We start from the raw sequence: 7378 nt of genomic DNA, 5'->3' as shown, positions 1-7378 counted from the left end.
AAAGAAAAAATAACGCCAAGCATGATTCTTTATTAGCCAAGGTTATTCCCACTGAGCAAGTGGCTTCAGAAACCTCAACAGAATCTTCCGTTCGGAAACTCGCTCTGGTCATTGAGCATTACAATCACCGTTGGTGATATTTTAATGATGGAACTAATGGAATAGTCTAATGGCGACCCGCAGTTCGGGAGGTCGTCATAAAATGCCTTGGACTTGGACTTTGCTTCACACAGATAAACTGCTTCCCTAACGAACAACCCGTGGTCCCTAGTCCATAAAATTTTCATAAGCCGCCCATAGGGTAACGCTGGTTCCGAGCATCACTGTGCATTCTTATTGCTTACAAAATTTTTTATTCTAAGGGGATACTTAAAAACACAGCGGGCCGCATCGCCTGATTGCATCCAACAAGGTGATGCCCATTTGGAATCGGCGTATTTGGAAGGTCAATGAAGCCTAAAATAAGCTCCTAATTAAACATGAAGGCACACTGTTTGAAAAAATAATAGTTAGAAGCAGTTTGTGCTTCGAGAAAGAGCCGTTTAATTTGCTTCTAGGTTCAATCTGTTTTGAATAGTAGTTGATAAAGTCAGTTTCGATTCAAGGTAAAATAAGTCTACTTGCTTAGCTCTACATGCGTAATTCTAATAAAATGGGTTTCTAAAGTAATTGAATTCATCTTAGCTGTTCTGAAAATTTAAGCTTCAATTGGAAGCAACATTAAATCGACAAAAATTAGGCTTAATATGTGTTTTCCCGAAAAAGTAGAATTATAAAAGTAATTAAAACCAGTCTATTAAAAATCTCTACCTGCGGTCATTCTAAAGAAATGGGCCCCTAAAGTAATTTAAATTTAATATGTTTATTAGGAAACTCTATCTGTTCTGTTTTGAAAATATGATTTAATCGATAAAATAAAGTTCAACTTATGTCATTCTGAAAAAAAGGGCTCATGAAGTAATTAAAATTTAATATATATATTAACTCTTTCATTCTGAAGGTATGAGCTTTAATTGTAATTAAAACTTAATTTGTATGTTAATAAGCTCTGTGTCATTCTGAAAAAAGGATATTCTAAAGAAGAAAATTTCGATTGCATTCATTAAAATAAAAACAAACAAAATTTATGTGTTTTGAATTATCAAACAATACTCTAATAATAATTTCATATTGTTTTTTTCATTTATGTTTATTAATAACATTTTATTCAAACTTTAGAATATATTAATAGTTACATTTTTTTAAAAATATCGACAATACAATTAAAAACAAGTTAAAAATCATTACTTAGTAAAGGCTCTAAATAAATATTAAAAAAAGCGAAATTTCTGAATAATTTTTGAGCTAATAATCGTAATTTCCTGTATTAAGAATTGATCTTAGGGATCGAGTGTCGAAATTTTGAAAATATGGCACTATTAATTTAGGCAGGTAGAGCCATCAAACCGAATAATATTTGTGCTAAATTATAAAATTCATTTATTCAAAAATAATTCAACGTAAAAAATTATTTTCAATATTAATTTTTAGTTACTAAATTTAATACTAATAAAATAAATTTTTTAAAACTAGTCATACAAATTTTCATATTATTTTAAAGAAAAAAATTTTAAATCTCAAAATACGAAATTTGAACGATATCAGTCGAATAGTTTTCGATAAATCAAATTTTACCTGCGCGACTTTTTGAAATTGAATAGTTCAGAAACTAGGCGACCGAAACTATTCTATCTTTGAGTTTTGTCATTTAAAATTATAATGGTGTTATTTAAAATTGTATTACAGGATGCTTTTGAAGAAATTTTATCGACTGTAATCAACTGTAAAAAAAAAAAAATCCTAAACCAATGAATAATTCTCAAATTTTGCATATTTTTTTGAGTTTAAAAAATGCAGCGTTATAGCTTTCAAACATTAAAAAACATCGCAATCGTTTTTCGTTCCCTCAAAGCTGAAAATTTATCTCCTTATGACATTCTGTGCAATTTTCGTATTACATAGATACGGTTGTCATAAAGATGGACAAAATTCAATCTAATAACCATAAATAACGGTTACGAACTTGCAATTTCATATTTTCATTATATCGCTCTATTTCGTATGAGGTCAGAGCCTTCAAAAAACAGTCTAAAACTATTTGTCTATTTCAAAGTCAGTTTTGTGCAAGGGTGTTTGGGTGACTGGGGAAAATTACTCTATTTTGATTAAATGGCCCTGGAGTCAATTTAATTTTTTTTAAAAATCTCAAATTCGTATTTTACATTCTTTTCAAGTAATGTAACTATTCAAAGATTAAAAAAAATATATATATTCTTCCATTTAATTTTCTAAAATGCATAGACCATTAAATTTTAGTGATCTAAAATTAAATTATTCAATTGGTTTGAAAACCATATTTTATTATTTATAGAATCTTTCTCTTGAGCCAAATATTAGCCTCTTAAAAAATTTAATTTCAGCCTGAAAATAATAGTAACAGATTTAAAGTTTCAGTCTTCTTAGTTGCCGATTGCATACCTTTTTTAGAATGATGCTTGGAGTCATGGACCCCATCTCTGTACAACACTGCTTTAAATTCCGAAACTTCATCAAAGAAAAGTTGTTTAAAATTATAGCTTTGTCTTAAGATACTCATACTGTGACTTTTTTAGTTTCCATGGCAAACGTGCATTGAAAAATTACCCATAAAAGAATATTATAATGCGAGAGAAACCCATTATAGCAAATTCTTCTTCACATTCATTAGTGATTTAAATAATAGAAAATATTGAGCTCAGATAAACCAAGAGTAAACCAGTAAACATCAAGAACTGATAACGATTTTTTTACATCAAAATGCAAACAAATTATGGCAGTATTGGGTTCTTACAGCATGAACCTCATTAATTCTTTCATAATTTGCTTGCATTTCATTATTAAAAAAAAACCTTTTTGGCATTTGAAGCTTCGTTATTTATTCGGGATACTGCTGAACCAACCTCAGTACGGATCAATTAAGCAGTCCTACGTAGCGAACATAAACTGCGCAGTGGGGATAATAAGATAATGTCACTAGATTCCGGCTTCTAAGCTGCGCAATGGGGAGAAAAGGAAGATGTCATTACGTTGGGACAACTACAGGATCAAATTTCTTGTTTGTGGTAACCCGTGCTGAGGCCTTCTATCTTCTAGAAGGTATTGTCTAAACTCGCTTTTTCAAAACTGGAAATAAGAGAACATTTATGGTTTTGGAGGCACATACACTCTCTTTTGTCGAAACTTTCAGTGACCAAATTGCATACATCTGGCCAATTTAATTACTGCAGCACTCATTTCTTTCCCATAAGAACTTGGTGTTTATAGGCTTGGCTGCATACATATTATTTACCTTTTTTCAGAAAAAAGAGGAGAAAAGAAAAAAGGAAAAGTCCTATAGCGTTAAATCACATTGTCTGGGCAGTCAATTGTTATCACTAAAAATGGAAATCCCACCACCAAGGAATGACTGATCAATGTTTAAAATATTGCTCAATAGGAAAAACGCGTTGTTTATTAGAGTTGCTCTCCATTTTTTAATAGCCCTGAACTGCCAGCATCAGCTGTTCCACAGTCATTTTCCTTTCTTAGCAAACGCTTTATTGCACAAATAAAATTCATATCTTGCTTGAGATTTGAGAACAGTCTTTATAACCATCTATAATATTAATTAGGCGAAAAAACATAAATAAAGGTTCTATATGTTTTAAATTTTTCTACTATAAAAACCATAATAACCATTCTATCTATCCAGCTTTCACGCTATAATATCAAAATAATGATTAAGAATAAAATATAAAACATTACAAAAAATGAAATAAATCGATGATACCTAGACAGAATCATTGTGGTCCTGGTCATCATACAAGGAATGAAATGAAGAATTCTAGGGGAAAAGATATGGGATAAAAAGAAACGGGAAACTGCAGAGCTCAACTCCATGTTAAATTACATAGTCAAAGGTTTCCGTGTAGTCCAGATAGAGATAACGATGGTACTCCTTTCATTTTCTCAAAATCGCCATTGCGGAGAAGGGGGTCAGTTGGGGGGCTTTCATTGATATCCAATATGGCGTCCGGCCATCAAATCTACCCCCTTCGTTTCTCTTCTATACACTCCTTCTTTCATTCGTTTCATTCCCCCCGTTTTACCCCGACCGACCCACATGCAATCACGTGGAAGAGAATGAAAAAAATTACAGTTTCAAAAAAGGGTAAAAAAAAAAAAGTTACCGATCTAAGAGGGGTGGACGTGTACATAAAAAAAAATCGAATAAAAAAACTCAATATATTGGCTTAAAAGGCTTCCGAGAGAAAAAAAAAAAAAAAAAAAAGAAGGAACGCATTGGGGATGCAGCGGACAGGGTTCTTGAATAATACAAAAAAAAGTTTGAAAAGAGGGAAAAAGGGATTTTTAGTAGGATAGGGGTATAAGGGGTACAGTGACGAAGGCATGGAGACAGAGAACGTGCGGTGGACGGGTCAATTTATCACTGAAGGGGAATTTATAAAGGGGGAGTTCAAACGTCGACCTGTACAGAACAGGACGTTCTTTTTGGAACACGCATGCTTGCCTTCTATTGCATGGACAGAGCGCCCTCTCCCCCAATTCCCTTGTCTTTTTCGTTTAACTTTCCAATATGGGCCAGATTCCAGCATGGCCGATTGACTGGCAACCTTTATTATCATCAAAAGGCCGCTTTCATGCAAATCCGATCGCCCTGGCTTTCTGAAGATTTACGAGAAAAAGATTGTCCGGCTTCCAAAACATGCACCGACAAGGGAGCTGAGAAGGATATAACCTAGAATGATATATGAAGCCTCAGATTGATAGAAGCTACATTTTGTGAACAAATCCATTCATTGAGAAATTATTGATTCGAAAGTTACTCTAGCGGTGGACTGAAATGGATCATCAAGCTGGAATAATTTAAAATCATTTCAAATTTTTCAAAAGTATTCATATTGAGCGCCAATTCATTGTGAATGCATTCCATAATAATTATTAGACTTTCACGTTTCAAATTTAACCCTAAAATTTCTCACGTTTCTAATTGTTTGCTTTCAGATTTTAGACATTTGTTTTAAGACTTTGAATGCTTTTAACTGCTTACTGCCTAGTGGCCATCTTCAAACTGATTAAGAATTCTATTTCCTCTATGTTTAACTGCGTTTAAATATATGAACGCAAATCTCTTATTTCTGAATCAGCTAATTAACATTTTTGTCTCAGTTTATGCATTGAAATGTTTTCTACTGAACCTAGTTACACTCACAATGCAATTTACGTAATTACAATCTGTGCAACTAAAATTTTTAAAAGCAATACATTGTTTGATTAAACTAAAAATCTACATCGATTTACAGTGCACAAAATAAAAATGGTCCAACCTTAGATCTAATGACCAGATCTTCACGTTCTCGAACCTAAAAGTTCCAGGAGGTAACCTTAAATATGCTAATTAATTAGTGCAAACGATATTCTATGCTTCGAAATCAGCAAAGACTTTCTCTGAATGAACGTGACTTTTCTTCGACGTCTTCGGGTTTTTGACTCCCAAAATATAGGGGATAGCCGCAATCCAGGAAAAATGGTCCCAATAGTTGCATAAAGTTTGGATTCGTTAACGTTTATTTTTCTTTGTGCATATTTCCCCGTATCTCGAGAACTTTTTAAGCGAATTGAAAATGTTTGCGCGCAATTACAAAATCCGTTAACCCGATGATAATTTCATAAAAAATATAACTTCTGGAATATAACTATAACTTTTGGAACTTTTTTTATTATTTTAATACATTATTTTTAATAAATGAATTTTATAATTGCGTGCAATATTTTTTCTTTTCACTTAAAATGTGCACAAAGTGCAATTATCACTAAGGGGTCCAAACTTTAGGACTATCTCCTAACCAAACTATTGGGACCATATTTCCCAAATCGGGTTTATCCCCTATATTCCTGAGGTTAGAAAACCGAATACGTTGAAAAAAAGGCATGTTTATTCTGATAAAGTGCGTTTTTATGTCTGATTTCGAAGCTTAGAATATCGATGGCACTAATTAGAGATCACCACTTTTAACCATTTAATTGAGTCCTAGAACGTGAAGATCCAATCATTAGATTAAAAGTTATTTAGGGTGGACTGTTATATTTTTGCTCAATGTACATAAATGTTAATATTTAATTGGTTTTTAAGGATAGTTTTCAGGTACAAGAGTGCAGGTAAGTTTGATAAAGGTTAAATTTTAAGAGACGTCTTGTGATAGCTATTAAATAACTTTCGGATCTTAGTAAAATTGGTATTTCATACCAAACTAATAGTAGTGAACAATAGAATAGAATTCAAATCTTGCGAGAGTTTTGAGAACAATCTTAATAGCCTCAAAATTCACGCAAGCTTAATGCTAAGTTTACTTCCGGGCAGAGAAGACAAACAATCTAATTAAAACCTTCAGAGAAAGTTTCAATATAATAAATTGATTTGTCGAAATTTGTAGGTGAAATAATAAATCGAACTTGAACATTCTATAATAGCTTGAATTCACATCCTGTTCAGAGCTTACCTTCTGAAACTCTCGCAAGTGAGTGACATCTAGGAAAGATTGATATCACAGATTATCTTCAAGTTAGGCCAAATTTTTAGTCGGATAAAAAGAGTCCGAAGCAGGGGACAAAAGGAACATTTTCAAGGGACATCGGTTTGATCACAAAACCATGTAATCTCTCTCCCAAGAATCATACTCGCTGGATCGTATAATTATTGCGTGCCTATGACATTTCACGCATTTGGCTGGGAAAAATTCGAGCCAAAAAATGATAGTTTTTAACTCAACTTGTAGCTACTAGACACATTTCTTGATCCACTTCATTTATGACACGCGCTCTTTGGCTTCTTTTGAATGGGAAACTGGCGATTCGGCACGAATCTCTTGATGGATTGGTTACTTGGGCGTTGATTTTGTGGCGACTTTTTAATATCTTCTTTATATATAGTAATCCTTCAATGAACAAGGCAATCAAGGCAATTTCATAGAAGACATTCTAAGAGATTAATTCAATTAGGCGTGAAACGAGGTATTCATATGTGTGAACAACCAACGTGGGAGGTTAAAGCTAATAATTTTAATACCTTTTCTTTATTCTTGTACAGTAACGTGATCTGTGAGATTTTTTTTCTAATAATTATACGGATTGTCATGCGGTTAATATAATTATAAAGAAAACTTAATCTAAAGTACATAAATTAAGACAAATCATCGACTTTTTACTCATTGTATGCGATGCCAAACGTAACATTAAAATGATTTAGGAATTCAGCAACTGAATTTCAATTGTTACCTTTTTCTTGTTTCTTCCTTTTTTT

The sequence above is a fragment of the Parasteatoda tepidariorum genome, chromosome 10 (assembly GCF_982258835.1).
Source record: "Parasteatoda tepidariorum strain Cologne lab strain chromosome 10, Ptep-v5.0, whole genome shotgun sequence".
NCBI lineage: Eukaryota > Metazoa > Arthropoda > Arachnida > Araneae > Theridiidae > Parasteatoda > Parasteatoda tepidariorum.
This window is presented reverse-complemented; position numbering follows the sequence as displayed.